We start from the raw sequence: 10,820 nt of genomic DNA on the forward strand, positions 1-10,820 counted from the left end.
ACAAGACTTTCTCAATATATATATATATAGTTATTACATGCTGATTCTGACCATGTGACTCCATATAGGGTTTCCAAGTGTTGGCTGATGGATTTGAACTGACAACCATGTGGTTAGAAGCTCAGTGTTAATCCTACAGCACCACACCAGGAATATACACACAAACATATATAAATGCTTTTCTGATTTTGCTTCTTAAAGAACCCATCCTCAGATAAGTATGTACCTTTTAAATTTCATTTTGCAAGTATACATAAATACAATACATTTGTATATATTATCCTAATTTCCAGTGTATTATAGAAATGATGAGAGTGGATTTTTAAATTATTTCTAATGGATTAGTGTATTGTATGATAGTAACTCTACGTTGTATATGTTGTTGTTGTTGAGTGCCATTGAATTGATTCCTACCCATAGCGACCCTGTGTAGGGTTTCCAAGGAGCAGCTGGTGAGTTTGAACCACTGACTAGTGTATTGTATGATAGTAACTCTACGTTGTGTATGTTGTTGTTGTTGTTGTTGTTGAGTGCCGTCGAATTGATTCCTACCCATAGCGACCTGTGTAGGGTTTCCAAGGAGCAGCTGGTGAGTTTGAACCACTGACCTTGCAGTTCAAATGGCTTTGCAGTCTGGCACATTAACCCACAGTGCCACACCAGGGCTCCCTAGGTTGTGTACAGATTTTATTTATTAGGAGAATTTTCCTTTTATTTCTAAATTGTAGAGATTTAAAAAATATCCTAAATGTAGGTTGAGTTCTTGTTCTGCAACTGATGTAATTTTATGCTGTTTTTAAATTCTGTCTATATTGATATAATTAATTGTATTCATTTATTAGTAAAAGTTAAAACAACATTTATTCCTGGGAAATATTCCAATTTTTTACAATGTATTAAACTTTGTATTTATTATTTCATTGTAATTACTATTGCATTAATTTGCTATTATTTTCTACAGGACTTTTGTATTTATGCAGCAATCACTGTTATTATTTTGTAGTTTTCTCTTTTAAATGGCCTTTTTGTTGTTTTGACATTGTAGGGATGTTTTTCTGAAATTTATTGTTAGTATGGTCAATGAAATACTTTTAAATTTCTTTTTTAGAGATGTTAAGGCTTGTTTAGTGGTCCAGAATATAGTCTATATTGGGGGAAATTTCACATACAATTATAAAGAATGTATATTCTGTTGCTATTAGGCAAATTAGTCTATTAATGTCAGTAAGGTTACTTGTTTTTTATTGTCAATTAGGTGAAAATGTACAGTTTTCAATTAAACAATTCATACACATTTTGTTTCATCTCATTGATTGCAATCCTCACAATGAAATATCACTTAACCCATTTTCTCCCTGTTTCCTGCTTCCATTCCTTTTTCTTTTCCTAACCCTTCTGACCTTTGTCCTTGGGTAAATGCTGCCTTTTTAATTTCAAATGGCTGATTATTCTAATTATTTGGCTAAAAATTATTTTTTTAAAAAAGAAAAAGACTGGTCAGATAGAGACTAGAGGCACTCCTGAGACTATGGCTTCCCTTTTTCTTGATTCATCCTTGGTTTTAATGAATATCATTTAATATATTACTGGAAAACACTGCAAGATAAGCAAAACTTTTTTCCTGAATGTATGAATATTTTTCAATATGGTGGTGGTGGTTGTGTGCCACTGAGTTAGTACTGATTCACAGTGAACTTATAGGGCTTTGTTGTTGTTGTGAAGTGCCATTGAGTCAGTTCTTACCCATAGCAACCCTGTATAGGGTTTCTGAGGAGCAACTGGTGAGCTTGAACCGCCAACCTTGTAGTTCAAATGGCTTTGCAGTCTAGCACATTAACCCTCAGCACCACACCAGGACTCCTCTATAGGGCTTATGAGGCTGTAAATCTTTAGGGGAGCAGAAAGTATCATCTTTCTCCTGTGGAATGACTTGCACATTTGAACTACTGAGCATGCAGTTACTAACTCACTTTGTTATCAGGGCTCCTTTTTCACAATATTAAGTTGTTGTTGTTAAATGCCTTTGAGTAGGTTTGGACTCACAGTCATCCTATGTAGAATTTCAAGGCTTTAAATCTTTGCTGGAGCAGAGAGTCTCATCTTTCTCCTGCGGAGCAGCTGGCAGACTCAATCATGGATGTTATGGTTCACAGTCCAGGGCTTATTGTATGGAACCACTGCACTACCAAGAGCATAATATAGTAAGAAAATTTTCATAGCTCTGTAGTTACCTAATATATAATTTTAATTAAAATGTTTAAAATTTTTAATTTTGAAGAATTTTATATTAAGAAACATGTATATCTATCTTATCTCCTACATATAGCCCAGAAATGAATGCTGATATTCTTTTGCTTGTATTTTATTTATTTTGCCAAGAAAGAAAGCATTGCATAGTAATTCATCTATAGGCAGAAAACAATTCCAACCCATGTCATTACAGCTGGTACTCTAGAAAGTGACCCAGTTGAAATATAAAAGATATTTTAAAGGAATCACTTTGGAAATAATCACTTTTCTTTGTCATATGAAATTCTGAAGACTATATTCTGATTATATTATAGTAACTGATATCTTAAAATATCTAATCAGTACTATTACTTATAATACTATTACAAATTGTATCTATGAATAAACCCAATTAACATTGGGAAATTTTGATATATTTTTTTTTCTTCCAGGTATTTGAAAACTGTCTTTTAAAAATTCTTGCCAGATAACTTATTGTGAGGTATTTAAATATTTCAGTATTAAACAAATCAGAATTTTGAAACATTGACAGTGAAATTACCATTTCAGTCTTCAACTCACAATTTCTTCATTGTGATATTTTTCTCTCAGTATGTCTGTTTATCGCCTCCTTTCTTCTGGTTACTCCTTTCTAGCTTCTCTGCATGCTCTGTCTTTGAGTCTCTTCTCTTTATGTCCATTGTTCCCAGGCAATCTCATAAATGATTCTTAAAGTTATACTTCAGTCCCTGCTTCTATTCTGTCACTCAGATTGCCGATGTCCTGTTACATTTAATTAGTTAAACTAACTGACTTGAAGTTACACAAGCTCTTCTAACTCAACATTCCCATTATATTCTTACTGGTTCCTTGTTTTTACTCTATAATTACTTATTTGGATAAACTGTGTTGCCATTTAGTTGCCTAAATCAGGTGATCTGGATTATATCTCTATATTTTAACTCCATACCCAATCTATTACCAAATCATATTAATTCTATGTCCTAAATTGTTGATTTTAGGGTCATCAAGTCAGTTCTGACTCATAGCAGCCTTATATTATAGTGTTTCAGAGGAGTGACTGGGGGTTCGAACTGCCGACCTTATCTTTAGCAGTCCAGTGCTTAACCTACAATGCCACATCAGGATTCCTAAGTATATCATTTATATTCCACTCATCTTATGTGCCCTGGAGTCAGTTACCACTCATAGTGACCCTGTACAGGGTTTCCTAGGCAAATCTTTATGGGAGCAGAAAGCCTCATCTTTCTCCCACACAACAGCTGGTAGTTTTGAACTGCTGGCCGTGAGATTAGCAGCCTGATTTGTAACCACTACGCTACCAGAGTTCCCTTCGGAATCAGGTAGTCCAAAGTAAATGTAGTAGTTTTAACTCCTTAATCTTGTTTAGCTCTTTAAACTCTCTACCTCTTCAAATCTCAGTAGAGAATTTAGCACATAATTGTCTTATGTAATGCTGAAAATGATCCTATGATGTCAGTCCTATTATTATTTCTATTGTTGTTGTTGTTGTTAAGTGCCATCGAGTCGGGTCCAACCCATAGCGACCCTGTACAGGGTTTCCAAGGGTGAGTGTTTGCTAAATTTATTATTTTTATATAAGCATATTTTGCATTAGTGCTTTTCAGATTGTAGTGATCTGATAGTTGTTATAACTTATATTTTATAAGTAAAGAAACTGAAAGTTTAGGAGACATTTTTAAACATTCCTAATATTCACAAAAGGAACTCTGGTAGCATAGTGGTTACAAATCAGGCTGTGAACCACAAGGCCATCATTTCGAAACTACCAGCTGTTTCACAGGAGAGAGATGAGGATTTCTGATCCCATAAAGATTTATAGCCTCGGAAACTCTGCACAGGGTCACTGAGAGTCGGAACCGACTCCATGGCATATAACCACCACCACCACCAATATTCTCAAGTAGAAAGTGGATCCAAATAGAAACCTATTCATTTCCAAATTCCAGGGTTTAGATGTGATGTTTGAATGAAAAGAAACAAACAAAAAAACAATGCCCTTATGAAAATAACGATTGGTGTCTTTCAATAGCAGCATAATACAATCAATCACATAATATTTATTATATTTTTTTCTTGATAGTCATTTCTATAAGAAACATTTTATATTTACCTTTACAGAATATTAAGTTTTTCATTAGACATCCTCAACAAAATCTTTAAAGATGTATAGTAATGGATTTCATATGACTATTGTTATTCTGGAGTCCTGGTATGGAGCTGTAGGATAAGTACTGGAATTATCATCAGTTCAAACCCACCAACTCCTCTTGGAAACCCTATACAGGGTTGCTATAATTCAGAACCAACTGGACAGCACTTAACAGCATTAGAAACATTCTTATTCTTAGATTCCCTGGTTGGTGCAAATGGTTAAACATGGGATTGTAATATTGACAATTGGAACCTACCTAGGGCCCTGGTGACCTGTTTCTTGGAAATCCTAAGAAACAGTTCTACTCTGCAAGCATAGGATCACCTTGAGTCAAAATTATTTCTATGACAACTAACCACAATAGCATTCCTAGTATATAAATTGAAAAGATACAACATTAATGCACACACTAGTAATTTCAAATATGAATGAGAATAGAATGATAAGGTTTAGATTTAATCTCTAATTGTTGCCAAAACCATAAAATGCATACAATTGTGTGACTTACCAGTTTATAGAATCAAGTAAGTTGAGTGCATTTTGCATTATAGAGAGCTTCCATGGAATTATTGCATTCCTTAATTCATCTGCTACTGCTGAGAACCACAAGGTCAGCAGTTCGAAACTACCAGCTGTTCCATGGGAGAAAGATGAGGTTTTCTGCTCCTATAAAGATTTACAGCCTTGGAAATCCTGTACAGGGTCTCTATGAGTCAGAAATGACTCCATGGCACATAACCACAACCACTACCATTGTCCCTAATGTTAGACTCTCTTTTTTCTATCAACATTCCTCAACTATACTATTTCTTAGAATAATGTACCTAGAAGGTGTGGAAAGGAGGCTTCCTTTGGAGAATGAAGGTTACTTGTTCTTTAGGTTCTTTTATGTCATAAAATTTGCTCCTTTCACCATTAGCTTCAACAGTTAAATTCCTAAAGAGGAGGTAAGGAGACCTAATGTCATAGCAGTTAAGTTCTCAGCTGCTAATTGTTTACAGTTCAAAGCCACCCAGTGATTTGTCAGGAAAAAAATTTGGCAATCTGTTTCCGTAAAGAAAATTTTATAGGGCAATTCTATTTTGTCACATGGGATTGATATGAGTCAGAATTGATTCAACAGTACCAACTAAAAACAGGAGATGAAATAAAGTAGATATCCTTGGAATTAATTTTCCTAAAATTATTATTAATTCTTCCAGGCATTGATAGAAGAAGTTGGACTAACCTGACTAAATAATTTGACTGCTCAGAAGATGTAATCATACAGTCACAAATGAAGAACACATTTTAAAAATGTGTAACATGATACAGCAAGAAATGAAAAGAAGAATAGAATTTGCAAAGTAGATTTAAATTCATGAGTTAGTGACATGATGTTCTACTATAACTTTCAAATACATAGACTTCTTTTGTTCACTCAAGCTGCTTTTGGAATCCTGGTGTGGTGTTGCAGGTTATTGCGCAGTACTGCAAGGTCCGTTTGAACCACAAGGCTGGTGGTTCAAGCTCACCAGCCACTCCTCAGAAACATTATACAAGGTCGCTATAGGTCAGAACTGACTTGACGGCACTTAACAACAACAGCAACAATCTACTTCTGAACTTTGTTGCTCCAAACTAGTACAATACCTCTTGATGCCAAAATCGATGCATCTAGCTAAAACTTCCATAAAGTTGACTTAGACAATGTCAACTTTTTCCAACAAGCATTGTTGCAAGGGTTCATTGACTTTTGATCCAGCTTTGCTTTTAGACTGTTTCATGAACCATTTTAATGAGTCAGATTACAAACAGAAGCTATTTCCTGTGTCATGGCTAAGAGGCCATCTCACAAACTAATCTTCCAGTTAAACGCTCCAAGTTCCCAGTTAATTACTCTAGCCTGATGGAACTAGTTTATGCAACTTCCAGATTCCAAATCAAAAGGAAATAGTACAGATAACTTTAAAAATTCAAGTAGATTTTTAAATTTCATAACATTTATATAGCTTATCAAATATTGAACATAGTTAGCATTTACCCAAATATGCCTGTGGAAACAAAACCCACATCCTCAAAATCATATATTTTTGTCATTAAGTAGCATATACAGTGATTTATAGTTCTCAATTATGAAGTCAACATTTTAATTGCTAGTCTATTTGCATGTCTCAAATATAATGGAGTTTTATTCAACTGATTCTGCATCCCATAATGTAGCAAATACAAGATAACACACCTGCATTACCAATTATAAAAGAAATATGCATGCAATAGAAAGTTAAAACAATTGGTTGCAGACAGCTTGTGGCTAAATTATTATCTAAGTCTTAAAATGACTATATCATAAAAATAATGTCTTTAGCTTAATCTTTTAGGAAAGTTTCAAAAATGTCTTTAGGTACCTTATCCAAACTTGGGAATAGATGCAAAACTGTAATGAAATTGAAAAAAAAACAAATTAATAAAGACTTTTGAATTTACAATAGGCCACTCATGCAAATTAATTACTAAACAATCTTGGATTCTAGTTGGAGTCTAATTTTAAATACTGGTGTTAATTAAGTACCGCAAAGAAAGTGGGTAATAGGGTGAAATTCTTTTCTAGAAATGTCCAGGAGGCTTTTTGTGTGTGTTTGTGTGGTGGGGAGTATAATAGAGCTTTCTTAGAAATTTCAGCCAGAGCAATTTCTTTGGGTTAGGGATTTTGATTGAAAAGAGAGAATAAAAATGAAGAGAAAGAAAGGTGAACAAAGGGGAAATTATTGCTTCATTGTGAAATAAAAATTTGTTCATGTAATTTAAAAATGTAATTGACTAATGGTAAAAATGAATCTGCCTTGTGCCTTTCCATGCTGAGCCAAATGCAAGTAGTAGAAATAATAAAGAATAATGGTTTTTGCAAGTTTTAATGATTTTGTGAATATTTGATATGCTGCTTGAAAATAATGAGCATGTCTTACATGTGTGTGTGTGTGTGCACAGACACATGCTTTATGAGAAAGTTTACAGAATAAATTAGTTTCCCTTTTAATAGTTTGTACACAAAATATTCCTTGACATTGGTGGCATTCCCCATTTCTGCCCTGAGTTTTCTCTCCTTCCCTTTGAATTACGTAACCTACCTTCTCATCTTTGCTTTACAATTGATTTTTCTAAGGAAAGAGTTATTCTTGTATGTTATTATTCATTTTACGGGTCTGTCTATTGTTTGACTGAAAGGTGATCCAGGAGAATCTCTTTAATTCCAGCTCAAAAAGATAACTTACAATCACTGTTTTGGGGGTTCCTTCATTCTCTGTCAGACAAGTAAGTTTGGTCTCTTTCATGAATTTTATTTTTTGTTCTTCATTCTTCTTTCACTCTGTCTAGGACCTTGTATTGTTATCACAGTAAGAATAGTTGGTAGTGGTAGCCAGGCACCATCTAGTTCTAGTCTTAGAGTCATGTTGACTATGGCTTGCTCCCCCAAACCTTTGTTTTTCTTCACCATCCTTTACTCTGGATGGGAGAGACAATTTTAAATGGCCATTTGCAAGTTTTTAAGACATAGACACTACTCACCAAAATAGGGTGCAGAATATTGTTTTTTCAAACTATGTGTGCCAATTGACATGAGTCTATGTCTCTTCACTTTTGAGTCTAGAAACTTTGTTCCAAAAAAATTTTGGTTATGTCTAAGAAGTTCCCCCTTGTGTGCTCTTTTATTTACCTGTAGCATTTACAATTATGTATTTAGACATATCCACAACCAAACCTATATCTGCAGGGTTTTTTGATTTTTTACATATCACCACATTCACATTTTTAGCATACTTATCTAACTATGTACCCATTCATAAATTTTTATTTGTTAATTCTTTTGTTGTAGGATTGTCCGATGTTATTGTTAACTATCTGTTATTGTTGTTGTTAAGTGCCACTGAGTTGGTTCTGAGTCATAGTGACCCTCTAGAGGGTTTCTGAGGAGTGGTCTTTCCCTTCACTAACATGTGTCTTCTATTAGTAATTTTTCCTCACTCCCACTTCCATCTCATAGTCGCCAAATAATTATTTTCTCTGTGTAAACCTTTTGCTTTATTTTTTTGGTTTTGTTTTTAATGGGTTTGCCTATCTGCTGGGGACAGCATACGCAGACCCTGGGCTGATCAGTGGCAGCCCCATTAAACCGCCTCTGAATATAATCAGTTTAAACCAGATGCTCTCCTTCCTCCTGAAAGTATGTAGGAATGTGATAATTAAGAACAATGCAGCATTTTAGATATAGATAAATGAAGCCCGGTGCTTGAGATCTTGCTCACAAACAAAAGTTTGCAAAGTGTATAGAGACAGCTTGGCTCCTTTCAGGAACCTTGCTTTTTGTTAAGTATCCTTAAGAAACTGCATGTCACTGCTCTAGATCATTTAAGCCTAAAAAATTAATATATAACAGCTTTATTGAACCTTTTTTTCTGTAAAAATAAAAATGTTAGATTGTTAAGAAAAACTATGAAAATATCTTAAAAGCTGTTCCTGTGAATCATTATGTCCTGTTTTGAATGATTAATCACATTTCAGTTCCATATCCTGTCTTAATCACATCCTCCCTTTGTGAGTGAATTACATCCTTCCTTTGTAACAAATCCCTCCCTAAAAAGGAGAATAAAAGACTGAGGTAGAGTTATATCTGTGTGCGATGCTGTGCAATGCTGTGCAATGCTAGGCAATATGTTTGCAGATCTGTCTACCTGCCAGCTTGCATCATATCTATGTGTCTGTCTTTTTGGTATATATTTCATCTCTCTCTTTCTCTATCCCTTTCACCACCAGATCTCCCTTCTTTATGACACCCACACTTCCTTGTTGATGCTGGAACCCCACATAGGACCTCAACACCTATCTGTATTTGTCTACCATTCGTCTGTCAGTTTGTCGTACTGTGGTGGCTTTTGAGTTGCTGTGATTCTGAAAACTATGCCACCAGTATTTTAAATATCAGCAGGGTCACCCATGGTGGACAGGTTTCAGATGAGGTTCCAGAAAATGACAGACTAAGAAGCAAGAGTGACAAACTGCTTCCAAATATTTGGTCACTGAAAGCCTTATGAATAGCAGAGAAACACTGTCAGATATAGTGCTGGAAAATGAGTCTCTCTGGTTGGAAGGCACTCAAAATGCGAAAGGGAATAGCTGCCTCCTCAAAATAGAGTTGACCGTGATGACACGAATGGAGTAAAGCCTGTGGGACCTTCATTTGCTGATGGGGCACAACTCAAAATGGAGAGAAACAGCTGTAAACATCCATTGAAAAGCGGAACATAGAATGTACAAAGTATGAATCTGGGAAAACTGGAAGTTGTCAAAAATGAAATGGAATGCATAAACATTGATATCTTAGGCATTAGTGAGCTGAAATGAACTGGTACTGGCCATTTTGAATCTGATGACCACATGGTTTACTATGCCAGAAATGACAAGTTGAAGAGGAATGGTGTTGCATTAAGTGTCAAAAAGAACATATCCAGATCAGTCATGAGGTACAATGCTGTCTGTGATAGGATAATATCCATGCACCTACAGAGAAGCCAAGTCATTACCACTATTATTCAAATTTACGCACCAACCACTAAAGCCAGTGAGGGTGAAATAAAAGAATTCTACCAACTTCTTCAATCTGAAATTGATTAAATAAGAAATCAAGATGTATTGATCATTACTGGTGATTAGAATGCAAAAGTTGGGAGCAAAGAGAAATGATCAGTAGTTGAAAAATATGGCCTTGTTGATAGAAATAAGGCTGGAGAACGCATGATAGAATTCTGCAAAATCAATGATTTGTCCGCTTTGAATACCTTCTTTAGACAGCATAAGTGATGACTATACACATGGACCTCACCAGATGGAATACATAGAACTCAAATTGACTACATTTGCAGAAAGAGATAATGGAAAAGCTCCATATCATCAGTCAAAACAAGGTTAGTGGCAGACTGAAGCTGAAGAAAATGAAAACAATTTTACAAGAGCCAAAATATGACCTTGAATATATCCCAACTGAATTTAGAGATCATCTGAAGAACAGATTTGATACATTAAACACTAAAGAGCAAAGAACATAAGAGTTGTGAGATGACATCAAGAGCATCATACATGAAGAAAGAAAAAAGTCATTAAGAAAACAAGAAAGAAGGAGAAGGTCAAAATGGATGTCAGAATAGACACTGAAACTTGCTCTCCAGTGTAGAGATGCTAAAGCAAATGGAAGAAATGAGGAGTCCAAGAGCTGAACAGAAAATTTCAAAGATCAGTTCGAGAAGATAAAGCCAAATATTACAACAAAATATACAAAGATCTGGAGTAAAAACAAAAACAAAAAGGAAGAACACTCTCAGCATTTCTCAAGCTGAAGGAACTGAAGAAAAAATTCAAGACT

Source organism: Chrysochloris asiatica, unplaced genomic scaffold (assembly GCF_000296735.1).
Source record: "Chrysochloris asiatica unplaced genomic scaffold, ChrAsi1.0 scaffold00470, whole genome shotgun sequence".
Taxonomy (NCBI): domain Eukaryota; kingdom Metazoa; phylum Chordata; class Mammalia; order Afrosoricida; family Chrysochloridae; genus Chrysochloris; species Chrysochloris asiatica.